This window comes from Erinaceus europaeus, chromosome 22, assembly GCF_950295315.1.
Source record: "Erinaceus europaeus chromosome 22, mEriEur2.1, whole genome shotgun sequence".
In the NCBI taxonomy this organism is placed as follows: Eukaryota; Metazoa; Chordata; class Mammalia; order Eulipotyphla; family Erinaceidae; genus Erinaceus; species Erinaceus europaeus.
Window position 1 is genome coordinate 4,877,141 of NC_080183.1, and position 15,194 is coordinate 4,892,334.

At 47.5% G+C, this 15,194-nt stretch overlaps 1 protein-coding gene and 1 long non-coding RNA gene across 2 annotated transcripts in view; one reads left to right on the top strand and one right to left on the bottom strand.

The window, feature by feature from the left end:
• The window catches only part of DYNC1H1 (dynein cytoplasmic 1 heavy chain 1), a 66,150-nt gene that overhangs the window by 2,750 nt on the left and 48,206 nt on the right, over window positions 1–15,194 (top strand). The window lies entirely within an intron of this gene.
• On the bottom strand, window positions 1,780–14,996 carry LOC132535423 (uncharacterized). Its single transcript, XR_009547207.1, has 2 exons — window positions 14,886–14,996; window positions 1,780–1,909 (listed from the first exon to the last, which is right to left on the bottom strand). It is a non-coding gene; the product is annotated as an uncharacterized LOC132535423 (long non-coding RNA).

Genomic DNA, 15,194 nt, shown 5'->3' on the forward strand with positions numbered 1-15,194 from the left:
TGTTGCCCTTGTTGTTTTATTGTTGTAGTTATTATTGTTGTTGTTGTCGTCGTTGTTGGATAGGACAGAGAGAAATGGAGAGAGGGAGGGGAAGACAGAGAGGAGGAGAGAAAGATAGACACCTGCAGACCTGCTTCACCACCTGTGAAGCGACTCCCCTGCAGGTGGGGAGCCGGGGCTCGAACCGGGATCCTTATGCCGGTCCTTGTGCTTTGCGCCACGTGCACTTAACCCGCTGCGCTACAGCCCGACTCCCGCATTTTCTTCTTTGACCCAGGCATCTAATCTTGGTTCTATAATGACTTGCACTTTTGAAAATTGACTAAGGAATGAGACCATCTAAAATTAAAACCTTACATCCTTCTCATATTAGGAAAAAAAAAAAATCCCATGGAACTGGAGGTGATTATGTTTAGCAAAATAAGAGATGAAATAAACCAGATGGGGCTTTTTTTTATTTCTTTTTTTTTTTTAAATATTTATTTTATTTATTTATTCCCTTTTGTTGCTTTTTTTTATTTCTATTTTATTTGACAGGACAGAGAGAAATTGAGAGAGAAGGGTAGATAGGGGGAGGGAGAGAGAGAGAGCCAGAGCATCACTTTAACATTAAATTCTTACTGGAGAGGTTGGCATCTTATCCCCTGCACCAGGCCACCCCAGTTCCATTTTCTTTCTTTCTTTCCTTTTTTCTTTCTTTCTTTCTTTCTTTCATGCTCTCTTTTTTTTTTCTTGCCTAGTGGTCATCTTTTTTCCATTGTTGTTCTTGGATAGGATAGAGAGAAATGGAGAGAGAGGGGGAGAGAAAGACGGACACCTACAGACCTGCTTCACCACTTGTGAAGTGACTCCTCTGCAGGTGGGGAGCCGGGGGCTTGAACCTGGTGCTTCACACTATGTGCGCTTAACCCGCTGCACTACCACCCGCCACCCCCCCCCCAAGTATTTTAAGTAATCTGTGGTCTGTTTTGCACTTACACCCACTTGAGGGAAGCCTCAGACTTTCTGTCCCTGGCCAGCCGTGCAGTGTCTAGTCCCTTACTCTGACAAGGTGACCTGTGTATAATGTGGGGAAACGGGATAAAAGCCATTAAGCGACAACAAGATCTGGTGCTTAGGAGAACTGCTTCAGCTCTGTACCCCAGACACTTGCAGTTGGATATAGAAATGTGTGATCTGGGGAGTCGGGCGGTAGCGCAGTGAGTTAAGCGCACGTGGCGCAAAGCACAAGGACCGGCAGAAGGATCCTGGTTCGAGCCCCCAGCTCCCCACCTGCAGGGGAGTCGCTTCACAGGCGGTGAAGCAGGTCTGCAGGTGTCTGTCTTTCTCTCCCCCTCTCTGTCTTCCCCTCCTTGCTCCATTTCTCTCTGTCCTATCCAACAACAACAGTAATAACTACAACAGTAGAACAACAAGGGCAACAAAAGGGAATAAATAAATAAATATTTGAAAAAAAGGAAATGTGTGATCTGGGGCTGGGTGGTGGTGGTGCACCTGATTGAGCGCACATGCTACAGTGAGGAAGGACCCAGGTTCAAGTCCCTGGTCCCACCTGCAGTGGGAAAAGCTTCACAGGTGGTGAGTCAGGGCTGCAACTCTCTCTCTGTCTCTTTCCCTCTAACTCCCCCTCCTTTGTCAAATTCTTTCTGTCTCTGTCCAGAATAAATAAATAAATAAATATACATAAAAAATTAAAAACTGTGATCCAGGATTATATCCCTGCTAACTTACAATCTTGTTGCTCATTCTTAAATCACTAATATTTTTTTTTTACTTATCCCCTTTTGTTGCCCTTGTTGTTTTATTGTTGTAGTTATTATTGTTGCTGGTATTGATGTCATCGTTGTTGGATAGGACAGAGAGAAATGGAGAGAGGAGGGGAAGACAGAGGGGAGAGAAAGACAGACACCTGCAGACCTGCTTCACCGCCTGTGAAGCGACTCCCTGCAGGTGGGGAGCCGGGGACTCGAACCGGGATCCTTACGCTGGTCCTTGCGCTTTGCGCCACCTGCGCTTAACCCGCTGTGCTATCACCTGACTCCCAGTAATTTTTTTTTATGTGTGTGATCCTGTTGGCCTTGTGTGTTTCCTCACACTGGCCACTTTTGCATGGGGTGGGGCCAGCACTGGAGCTTTCTCCTTTCCCTTGGTGCTTCCTGTGTGGTGCTGGGGCTTAAACCTGAGCCTTGGGTAACAGGACAGATGCCTTGCCTGCTGAGCTCTCTCCAGCCCTAGAAGCATTTTTCATATGGATTTTTTTTTTCCCTCCAGGGTTATTGCTGGACTCGGTGCCTGCACCATGAATCCACCGCTCCTGGAGGCCATTTTCCCCCCTTTTTGTTGCCCTAGTTGTTGCAGCCTCGTTGCGGTTATTATTGCCATCGTTGACGTTGCTTTGTTGTTGGATAGGACAGAGAGAAATGGAGAGAGGAGGGGAAGACAGAGAGAGAGGGGAGAGAAAGACAGACACCTGCAGACCTGCTTCACCGCCTGTGAAGCGACTCCCCTGCAGGTGGGGAGCCGGGGGCTCTTCATATGGATTTTAAATGTGTGCTTGATTGATCTTTGATCAACCAATATAAAAATGCTTCTAGAAGGTGGTCTTTTGTTCATTTTTCTTTCTTTTTTTTTGTGATTTAACGATGGTTTGTAAGATTCCAGGGACGCAGTCCCACTGCGCTCACACCACCAAAATTCTATGACATTGCCCCCCCAACCCTCATAGTTCTCAGTCTTTTTATTTATTTATTTATTATTTATTTATTGTTAGCGAGCATAAATCAAACCACCATCCACTGTAAGGAAGCAAAGATGTTTATTGACGAATTGCAATCCGGGCCGAGATGGTGACTGGTGTTAGTCTACCAAGCTCGGCCCCGAACAGGGCTCAAACCATACAATTTATAGGAATTCAGACTACACTCAGGGAGGGGGAGCACATCACCTTATCAACCTACATCCAATAACAGGCTATAGCAAACACAAGATCCAATCATTTCAAACTTAGCAAAAACATGATCCATTCAAAGCAAAGCGCAGGCTAGTTTCAAATATAGTAAGATCACACAACCAATAGAATTCAACCAGGCACATCCTCCTGCCATGGGCTATGACCACCCATCCGGTAGACAGCACACCACAAAGTCTGTTCAAAGGTCCTGATAAGGCTTGTCCCCATGTAGGGTCCTTCGAACAATGGGTGGCCTTCACTGATGAGGTCCTGATAAGGCTTGTCCTCAGGCAGGGTCCTTTGAACAATGGGTGGCCTTAACTGATTAGGTCCTGCTTATTCAAGGGGGAAGAGGCAAGGAATTTTACACCTCATACTACAAGCAACTCATACTAAAAGCACTTAACAAACAACTGCATAAAAAGGGAATTTCAAGGCTACTGCCTTTTACATTCCCCACTTGTCTTAGCCGAGAATCAAATCTTTGATTCATCTTCATCTTTTTTCTTTTGGGTCAGTGGGATCAGCAACTGTCCTCTTCAAAGGAGTGTGATGAATCTAGTGGCACTTTCCGGCAACCTTTGCAGCAGTTGGTGTACTCAGGATCACAATATAAGGTCTTTCTCACTGGGTGTGCCTTGTGGAGCAGGCAGCAGGTGACAGGGTCCTTCCCAAAGGCTTGTAGCACCACATTCTAATTGTCCTGCAATATAGGCTGGAGATCTGTAAGAACTTGGTAACAGTTGTGGAATGGATCAGAGACAAGAGCATCACAGATCATGACAGCAGCAGTCTGCCAAAAACCATTTCAAAGGGAGACAGTTTGTTTACAATGGGAGACAGTGTACTCTCAGAAGGGCCTGAGCCAGGAGCGATACCCATCCCCTGCCAGTTTCAAGGGTTAATTTAGTTAAAGTCTCCTTTAAGGTCTAATTTATCTCTCTACCTGCCCAGGGATATGGGGCTCGTTAGCATAAGGAAATTTCCAATTTGTTCCCATTTCTCGGGTCACTAACTGAGACACAAAAACAGTGAATGTCTGCTTACCAGAACCAATGGTGAGAGGGAACTCTCCACCTGGGCACTGTTTTATCTAAAATTTTCTTGCTCACCATCTATGCCCCCTCAGACTTTATTGGTTAAACCTCTACCCAACTTGAAAATGTGTCTATAAATATCAGCAAGTACTTATACCCAAAAGTCTCTGATTTTACTTCTGTAAAATCTATTTAGTCTCTAGTCCTAATCTCTTGCCCATCTTATTTCTCCTTACTGTATCCAGGGTCCTTTGGAAGCAGGGAGCCTAGTAGAATCAATGTCAAGGCTGGCTCTGCTTGTTGTGTAGCTGCACAAGTGGTTTCATCTGCCCTCTAGTTTCTTTTCTGATGTCCGGAACAATGGGTCACGGCTGCTTCTTGCAGGGTCCATGCGGCCTCCAGTAGGTTCTTTTGCTGGATGATCTTCCCGGTGGGAGTCAGGAATCTTCTCTCCCCACATGCTCCATGCACACGCCATGTAGCAAAGGCATACCTCTTGGCAGTCATGCATTTGTAGGGAGCCTCAGGATCCGTCTCCAACATCAGGGTGGCAGGGTTCAGGCCGGTGGCAGCACTGAATTTCACTCATGGCTGGTCTAGGAACAGAACTTGGTAGCAGGTTAGGTGGGCATTGGACTTGCCCCAGTGATGGCTTGTCTGCTTTCCTTACCAGCTGTGCCACAGGTGCTACTGTCCTCAGGCATTTTGTCCATCCAGCAGCTACAGGGTCCAATATTTGACAAATAGGCAACGGGTCTGTGCCATGGCCCAAGGTTTTGGGTCAGCACTTCCCGGCTTATGCCTTTAAGTTCATCAACCAGCAGTCTAAATGGCTTGTTGATAAAACAGCCTTTCTTCCAGTGTCCTTTTTCTTTGCAGCAACATCACTGATCTTTCTCTACCCTTAGCCCCAATTTTCTGACTTTCCTTTTCCCTCTGGGCACTGCCCCAACTTTCTCTTTCTTCCTTCCTTTCTTCCTTTCTTTCTTCCTTTCCAAAGTCTAATGTCAAAACATTTACCAACTTCTTAAAAACCCTCTGAGCAATCTCTCAGCTTTTCTTTAAAATCTTTCTGTCTTCTGTAACTTTTTTCTAACACCTGGGGCAGATTTGAGCAACAAAAGGCCAAATTTAGTGTCATTCTATTTACCTTAGAGAAATTTGTGGGCCATTTTACTACCTCTTGGAGACCCCCCTAAAAGAACCTGGCAGTATGATTGAAGGGGTATCACTGCCGTACTCTTACATTTGTAACCAGTGAGACATACACAAAACCAGATTAAGAGCTTACCAAAACTGACAATCTAATGACCAGAATTTGCCTATACATCTCTATGTAATTTTAGAAGGTCTTTTTAACAAACAGATATACCAGTATAGTATATAAAGTCAATATCTAATGTGTTGACATAATAAAATGATCACCATTTTTTAGCATTATTTTAAACTGCTTGGACAATTTAAGCACAATATCAAAACAGTTTTTGTTAAGATCTTTACTCATCACAAAGCTATCATGAATAAGTGTAGATATAAAACTCTTAATAGATTTTACCTCTTAGAACTCTAATATGGCAACTTAAAAGGCTAAAATAAACCTCATAACTTAAATATTCAAAATGATAATTTTGTTAAACCAGGATTTGCCAAAACAAATCTTCTATCAGACCAAAAATACCATTTGTCAAGAATAAATCTCTGACAGTGTCTTAAAACAAACCAGATAATTTTTAAAAGCAGAAAGATATAAAGAGGAAAACCAGAGCAAAAGCCTCAGGCTAGAAAATCATTAGTATAACCACTGTGTTACTTTTCACTCACCTAAGCCAGTTCTACTTCTTTAGTTGAGAAGGTATTTTAAAACATTTACATGTCAATAACCTTCCTGCCATTTTTCACACAAGAGATAGAGACACATCTTCAGCGTGTGATACCTAACTTGAGAGACTCTGTTTGAATTTTAAAGAGCATACATTTAAAAGTTATTTTTTTAACCTCCTGTAGCAATTTCCATAACCAGGATCTCTAAACCAAATTCAGTTTAACTAAATTTTTCTTTAAACTATAAACAAACTATAATTACTTAGAGAGTTAACACATACTAGTGACTTCTCAAAGCATTTTCAATGTCAGACAAATGCCAAATTTGCTGTGGACCAATATCTATAAAATAGATAATTTGCATATCAATTTGGAGAAGATGAATTGTCACATTAAATACTTTAGACTTTAAATCTTTAGCTGTCTTAGCAAATGAATTTTTACCCTTATATTACCACATAAGAACTGTATTGAGAACTCTTTTTTTAAAGAACTTTGATAAGAATGCAGCTTTAAAGTTACTTACACTTTTAACCTTAAGATTAACATTTTTAGGCCACTAAAACAAACCTAAAACACACATATAAACATGTAAGACATCTCATAGCCACCTTTTTATCATTTATATATCTGGGCTGATTGCTTAGGGGAAAAGAGCAGCTTTTAACCAGTACAGACACATCTTAGCAACATACCTGGTCAAACACAAATTTAGATCTGCACTCACACAATTTTTCAAGATGAAACATCTCACATTTATATACTAAGATTTTTCTTTTATCCAATAGCTCCTAGGACAACCTTAACTAGTCCTAAAAAAAACAAGGAGGAAGAAACAAATTCTTTCAGCTTCTCTCCACGAGGAGCCCAAGAGGACCAAAGGCAGTTTCAGACAGCTCCAGTCAGCTCTGGGGGGGCATGGGTAAAGCCACACACATGCTAGCACTATCACCCATCTGCACCCCTGGGCCCGTCCCAGGTCACACCGAGGCAGGGCGGGGTGTCGCCCCTGCACTAGAGCTGCTGCCTGGCCCGGCTCCAGGCCCCTGCTGTGACCAGCTAGCCTGACTCCTGTGAGGGCAGGGTGGCACCCTCAGGGTCCTGCCTGGACTAGCCTGAGGACATGATTCTGCTACTCAGGCTTAAAAGAGAGACAAAGACAAGGCAAAATTCAGCTGGCAACTTCAGGCAGGAACCAAATCTGGTCCCGTCGCTCTGAGATGATTTCTTAATGTTGACCAAAAAGACACAGGGACACAAAATAGCACAGAAACACATCTTACATCGAAGGTGAGCCTCTCTGAGGAACAAAAAGTCATGAGTTTATATTTATGCACTCCTACCCCCAAACTATGAGTAACCAGGTCCAGTGGGGTAGATGCCACCTGGCCCATTCCTGCAAAGTGAAAGTAAGTGAACACGAAACACAGACTGACAAACAGACAAGACACACACAGACAGACAAGCGCGCTTAACAAATGTCCAGACAATACCTAACACCCCAGATTTCACGGGTTCTTTTTATACTTTTCTTACAGCCAGCTGGCACACCGTTTTCTCATTCTCACACAGTTTTTCCCTATCAACCCAAAGGGTGTCCACTTGGGACCTTCTTCCCTTTTTAGGTTGCAAGAAGTTTTTATTAATGGAGACTCCAGTTTTTCTAAAAAAAATTTTTAACCTTTAACCTCCTGTGGTACCATAACACAAAATAAGGGAAGGAGACAAACGAAGAGACAACCAGCTAAGACTACAAGGCCGACAAGACGGATAGTTAGTGGGGAAAATGGAACTGACATCCGAAGGACATCAGACACTCAACTGTGCCCGCCTGGCCGGGCCCCTCGCGGGACCTTAAGGAGTCTTAGCTTTAAGGGTAGCCGTATAATCCCCGGCCCTGGTCTCAACTAAGTTGAGAATCCCCGTTTAGCTGAAACGACTCCACGGACACGCAGGTTAGGGCCCACTCAGGCCCCGTAGCCTTAAGGCCGTGAGGCATGCGGCATTCACACACACACACACACACACACACACACACACACACACACACACACACAACGCATGCAGCAGATCACTCAGTCAAGATTGGGCAATTACCATTCCGGCCGCCGCTACTAAGGAATGTTGCCAGTTAGGCCTTCAGGAGTCACCGGAGAGTAGCTCCGGCCAGACCCCCTCAATTGCACTAATAGGCTCAGCCTTTTCGCGAATTGCCAAAGGGTGAGAGAAAGAAAAAGGACAGACAGAGAGTGGCCACACAAGACAAATCGCGGTCAGGGCACGAACTATCTCTCAAGTCCTATTACCACCCTGCCTACCCGGGGCTGTCGGATCCTCTTGCAGATCCCTAGGGTGTCGATCCTCTTTCAGATTCGTCACCAGTCTGACCCGCCCCAACGGCCTGGAAGTCGTCACTTCTCAGCACCGCGGTCTGGGATTTTTTCCGCGGCGTCCCGCAATCCACAGACCCTCAGGCCCCGCGGGGACGTGCACCAAAAATCAGGCCTGACCTACCAGTCCTCCGGAGGCACAACACTGAAAACGGTACCGCACAAAATGTAGGCCTAACTTACCGGCGCCGGGCAGGGCTTCCAAGGCCTCCGAGGGCCCGGACCCAGGATGGGGTGTCCTCAGGAATCCCCGTCTGAGGGATCTCGCTGGGGCCTCCAAATGTTAGCGAGCATAAATCAAACCACCATCCACTGTAAGGAAGCAAAGATGTTTATTGACGAATTGCAATCCGGGCCGAGATGGTGACTGGTGTTAGTCTACCAAGCTCGGCCCCGAACAGGGCTCAAACCATACAATTTATAGGAATTCAGACTACACTCAGGGAGGGGGAGCACATCACCTTATCAACCTACATCCAATAACAGGCTATAGCAAACACAAGATCCAATCATTTCAAACTTAGCAAAAACATGATCCATTCAAAGCAAAGCGCAGGCTAGTTTCAAATATAGTAAGATCACACAACCAATAGAATTCAACCAGGCACATCCTCCTGCCATGGGCTATGACCACCCATCCGGTAGACAGCACACCACAAAGTCTGTTCAAAGGTCCTGATAAGGCTTGTCCCCATGTAGGGTCCTTCGAACAATGGGTGGCCTTCACTGATGAGGTCCTGATAAGGCTTGTCCTCAGGCAGGGTCCTTTGAACAATGGGTGGCCTTAACTGATTAGGTCCTGCTTATTCAAGGGGGAAGAGGCAAGGAATTTTACACCTCATACTACAAGCAACTCATACTAAAAGCACTTAACAAACAACTGCATAAAAAGGGAATTTCAAGGCTACTGCCTTTTACATTTATGAGGAAGATAGGAGGAGGGAGAAAGAACCAGACATCGCTCTGGCACATGTGCTGCCGGGGATCGAACTCGGGACCTCATGCTTGAGAGTCCAAAGCGTCAGCACTGTGCCACCTCCCGGACCGCCCCAGCATTTTTCATACAGAGGACTGATTTAATTTTCCTCACCAGAAGGAGAAAAGCCAGAGCAACACTCTGGCACATTTGGTGCCAGACTCCAAAGTCAGGGCCTCAGTCTTGTGCGCTCCGAGTCCCCTGTCTCTGCGCTTCACCGTGTGTCCCAAGGCTGCATGTCACCCCACACCTGCTGCCACAGTCCTTGTCCCGGAAGCTGACCGCGGTCGTTTGGACCCTGTCTAGGCGCCGTCAATGGGAGGGTCTGCGTGTCCTGGTCTCACTGTGGTGGGGCGCTCGCTCCAGTGCAGGGCCAAGGTGAGGGGCCTCTGGACAGTGGGCGCCGGCCAGCTGGGGGAGGTGGTCCCGCTGAGGCTTCTCAGTTGCAAACAGCTGGGGGAAGTGGTCCCGCTGCGGCTCCTCGGTTGCAAACAGCGGGGGGAGGTGGTCCCGCTGCAGCTTCTTGGTTACAAACAGCTGGGGGAGGTGGTCCCGCTGCGGCTTCTCAGTTGCAAACAGCTGGGGGAGGTGGTCCAGCTGCGGCTCCTCGGTTGCAAACAGCTGGGGGAGGTGGTCCAGCTGCAGCTCCTCGGTTGCAAACAGCTGCGGCCGAGGCCAGAGGCTCACGCACTGTCTTTCTGACTGACATCGTGTCTTGTAAAGGTATCTGCTCTTCAGAAGTGAACCTGGGGAGGCGGGCGGTAGCGCAGCAGGTTAAGCGCAGGTGGCGCCAAGCGCAAGGACCAGCATGAGGATCCCGGTTCAAGCCCCCAGCTTCCGAACCTGCAGGGGAGCCGCTTCACAGGCAGTGAAGCAGGTCTGCAGGTGTCTGTCTTTCTCTCCCCCTCTCTGTCTTCCCCTCCGCTCTCCATTTCTGTTCTATCCAGAAACAATGACAACAATAATAACTACAACAATAAAACAACAAGGGCAACAAAAGGGAAAATAAATACTTTTTTTTTAAAGTGAGTCTTCAGGAGATGGTCTTCGGAGCTTCTGAGAAAATCGGGAGCAGCTGGTGCTCACTCTGCGGCTTGCGGACTGGTCCCACCTGAGCTGCACTCAGCCGACTCTCCCTGTGTGCACACCCTGCGGGTTTGGGGCTTGGGAGCACACTGTGTGGCTCCAGGCTGTGTTTCCCTTTTGTCTCTTTACATACAGCGGGTTAGCTGGGGAGACAGCATAGTGGTTATGCAAAAACCTCCTGCCTGAGGTTTAACCCTTAAACCAGAGCACTGGCTGACATATGCTCTGGTTAAAAAAATCAAAAAGACAAAAATGTGCGTGGCAGGGAGGTGGCTCAGCAGGTAGGGCGCAGGCCTTGGTGTGGCAGGCCCTGGTCCCTGACACGCTGTGTCTCTGCAGAGCGCTGGGCTCTCCCCACTCTCCTAATGTCTGAGAGTTTTTGGAAGTGTGTTTCCCAGAGGGGCGGAAACAGTGGCTGCTGTCAGCCAGTGACGGGGCCTGCCTCAGGGTTTTCTGAGATGTGTGACTCAGGAACTGCTGCCTCTCATGGTGCAGAGATGGGGTGGGACAGCTTTCTGGAGGTGGCAAGAGCTTTGTGGGGAATTTTTTCATGGGTTTGGGGAAAAAAATTTTTTTTTCTTCATTCTTTTTTTTCTACCAGAACACTGCTCAGCTCTGGCTTAAGGTGGTGCAGGGGATTGAACCAGGGACTTTGGAGCTTCAGGCGTGAGAGTCTGTTTATGTAACCATTTGCTATCTAGCCCCTGCTGGGGGGGACTTAATTTTCTTTTTATTATTTTTCCCTTTTGTTGTTGGTTTTTTAATTGTTGTAGTTGTTGTTGTTGTTAATTGATGTTGTCTTTGTTGGATAGGACAGAGAGAAACGGAAAGAGGAGAGGAAGACAGAGAGGGGGAGAGAAAGAGACTCCCCTGCAGGTAGGGAGCCAGGGGCTCGAACTGGGATCCTTATGTTGGTCCTTGCGCTTCGCACCAGGGAATTAATTTTCTAGGACTTAATTTCCCTGAAGGATAACGTGTAGAAGACTGATGGCTGAAAATGTTTCTGCCTCTTGTCCAACCCTCACTTCCCGCCCCCAGGATGAGAAAGGTGACAGGAGTCTGAGCCCTGCCCTGTCACTGTGGGGACAAGCCCCTGCAGGGTGCCAGGTCTGAAGGTGGAGAAAGGAGGGGTGAGGCTTGCCCGGTGGAGAGAAGGCCAGCATGGCATCTTGGTAGCGGGCTGGAGGTCGCGGCGAACAGCCTGGGAGGGCAGTGGGTTGGGCGACCGGCGTGTGTCGGGTGAAGGAGCCTGAACCCTAGACCGGCCAAGGCGGCTAGGGAGTGTGACGCATCACGTGCCAGAGCCATGGTCTTACTAACAGATAGTTTATTATTTTTAAATACTTTGTTATTATTGTTGTTGCCTGCAGGGTTATTGTGGGGGCTTGGTGCCTGCACCATGAATCCACTGCTCCTAGAAGCCATTTTTTCCCCTTTTTTTGTTACCCTGGTTGTTTTACCATTGTTGTGGTTATTATTATTGTTGTTATTGATATCGTTGTTAGATAGGACAGAGAGAAATGGAGAGAGGAGGGGAAGACAGAGAGGGGGAGAGAAAGACACCTGCAGACCTGCTTCACCGCCTGTGAAGTGACTCCCCTGCAGGTGGGGAACTGGGGGCTCGAACCGGGATCCTTACGCCGGTCCTTGCGCTTTGCGCCACGTGTACTTAACCCACTGTGCTACCACCTGACCCCCAAATACTTTATTATTTTTTAAAATTTTCTTATTATTTATATTTATTTTCCCTTTTATTGCCCTTGTTTTTTTTTTTTATTGTTATTGGTGTCATCGTTGCTAGGTAGGACAGAGAGAAATCAAGAGAGGAGAGGAACACAGAGAGGGGGAGAGAAAGACAGACACCTGCAGACCTGCTTCACCGCCTGTGAAGCGACTCCCCTGCAGGTGGGGAGCCGGGAGGCTCGAACCGGGATCCTTACGCCTTTCCTTGTGCTTTGTGCCACGTGCGCTTAACCCAGTGCACTACCGTCCGACTCCCTCATTTCTTTCTTTCTTCTTTTCTTTCTTTTTTTAAATAATTTATTTATTTATTCATGAGAAAGATAGGAGGAGAGAAAGAACCAGCCATCGCTCTGGTACATGTGTTGCCGGGGCTCGAACTCGGGACCTCATGCTTGAGAATCTAGTGCCTTAGCCACTGCACCACCTCCTGTACCACTTATTTCTTTGTTTTAAAAAATATTTTATTTATTCATGAAGATAGAAGGAGAAAGAGAGGGCAGGGGTAGATAGCATAGTGGTTATGCAAACAGACTCCCATGCCTGAGGCTCCAAAGTCCCAGGTTCAATCCCCTGCACCACCATAAACCAGAGCTGAGCAGCGCTCTGGGGAAAAATTTTTTAAAAAATTAAAAATTAAAAAAAGGAGAGAGAGAGACAGACAGACAGACAGACAACCAGATATCATTCTGGTACATGTACTGCCGGGGATTAAACTCTGGACCTCATGCTTGACAATCCAGTGCTTTATCTACTGCGCCACCTCCCGGACCACCCGCATTTATTTCTTAATGGTGATGATTTGAGAGAGAACCTGGCAGTGCCAGGGGTTGAGCTTGGGACCTTGGGCTTGTGAGTTCAGTTCGTTATCCACTGTGCCACCTCCTGGGCTGCACATGCTTATTTCTAAGTTGACACTTTTGCGTGGCCCGCAAATGAGTCTCCCGATGGCCCTCGGCAGAACGGAGTGCTCCCACTCTCGCTCCCGCCCCATCGGCAGGAAGATTAGACTCTGATGGGATTTGGGAGACGCTGTCGTGGACTCCTGATAGTGGGGGCCAGACCCCCCCAGACTCGAACCTCTGTGTTTATGGGAATAAACACTGGAAAATGGCTCTGAGCTGCTCCGCGGTGAGTGGCGACCTCCGTGAGCCTTGTCGGAGTCCATGTGCTTGGCACGCGCGGGCTGTGTCTGTGCTGCACCGCAGCCTGAGCGGCGGCCGGTCAGTGGGCGCTGCCCGGTGATTCCATTGTGTGCCGGTGGCTGCGGGGCTCGTGCCTTCTCGGGGACCCAGCAGCTCCTCGGGGAGGGAGAACGCCGCTTGTGCTTTCTGGACGTGCTGTCCAGGGGTCGTCGTGGCATCTCACGTGGACTTCGGGCCAGGGCTGTGCAGATTTCAGGGGCTGGGGCAGAGACACCGCAGAGCCCTCGCCCGCACGGCCACTCCGTAGGCGTCTGTTTCTTCCTGACCCATCCAGCCGGGAACTAGCATTCTGCAGTGCTGTTTCAGGTAGCGTGAGTCTGGTTCTTTCAGGCATGCCCCTCTGTCATTACTCCGCACTTCCGAGAATTGTGACAAAATGATGCTGTTGTTTTTTTCATTTTTATTTTTTAATTTTATTTATTTTTCTCTTGCCCTTTTTTATTGTTGTTATAGTTATTGTTGTCGTAATTTAACTTGAAAAGGGGTTGGTTTGGGGGCCGCTGCGGTGTTTGAAAGGATTCACAACGGGAAGCTGGGAAGTGGTTTAAACAATACAAGGTTTATTAGGGTGAAACAGGTAAAAGGCAAAATAAGCACTTATCATCAAGGGTTGAGAGTACGCTAGGTCCATAAAGTCTGAGTATAGTTACCAAAAGTTTAGACCCGGGAGTCAGGCGGTAGCGCAGCGGTTGGGCGCAGGTGGCGCAGAGCCCAAGGACCAGCATAAGGATCCCAGTTCAAGCCCCCGGCTCCCCACCTGCAGGGGATTCGCATCACAGGCAGTGAAGCAGGTCTGCAGGTGTCTGTCTTTCTCTCCCCCTCTCTGTCTTCCCCTCCTCTCTCCATTTCTCTCTGTCCTGTCCAATGGCGGCGACATCAGTAACAACAATAATTACAGCAATAAAAAAAGGGCAACAAAAAGGGAAAATGAATAATTTTTTTAAATATTTATTTTATTTATTCCCTTTTGTTGCCCTTGTTGTTTTATTGTTGTAGTTATTATTGTTGTTGTCGTTGTTGGATAGGACAGAGAGAAATGGAGAGAGGAGGAGAGAAAGACGGACACCTGCAGACCTGCTTCACCGCCTGTGAAGCGACTCCCCTGCAGGTGGGGAGCCGGGGTTCGAACCGGGATCCTTATGCCGGTCCTGGTGCTTTGCGCCACCTGCGCTTAACCCGATGCGCTACAGCCCGACTCCCCTAAATAAATATTTTTTAAAAGTTTAGTCCCATAAGATAAACAATTATCAGCTCTGGTAAAGGTTGCTCATAGCTGTAGAGGGGTCTAAAAGTTTACCGGCTTGCAGAGTCACGCGTGTTCAGTTCCCAGGAGAAGCAGCCTCAGCCAGAGTCCTGCTCAAAGTCCCTGCTTTCTGCCTTCCCTTCTCTGTGTGTCCCGCCTCAGGGTGGTGCCGTTTGTATGCTAATAGTCCCACGCTTCTGTTGGGGTCACAGTAGTTTTTTTAAAATTTATTTCTTTATTGGGGAATTAATGTTTTACATTCAACAGTAAATACAATAGTTTGTACATGCATAACATTCCCCAGTTTCCTATTTAACAATACAACCCCCACTATGTCATTTATCATCCTTCCACAATAGTTGATGTCGTTGTTGGATAGGACAGAGAGAAATGGAGAGAGGAGGGGAAGACAGAGAGGAGGAGAGAAAGACAGACACCTGCAGACCTGCTTCACCGCCTGTGAAGCGACTCCCCTGCAGGTGGGGAGCCGGGGGCTCGAACCGGGATCCTTCTGCCGGTCCTTGAGCTTTGTGCCACGTGTGCTTAACCCGCTGCGCTACCGCCTGACTCCCCAAAATGATGTTTTGAGAGAGTCAATGTTCTCGATAAACATGAATTTTTAGCTCTTTTAGTATGAACTCTGTCGCGTTCGCGTTAAACTCACGGAGCAGGTGTGTGCTGCCCACAGCTGCGTGTCCAGAGGCAGACTGCCTGGCCAGTGCCCCGCTAGCCTTCTCCGCTGCCCA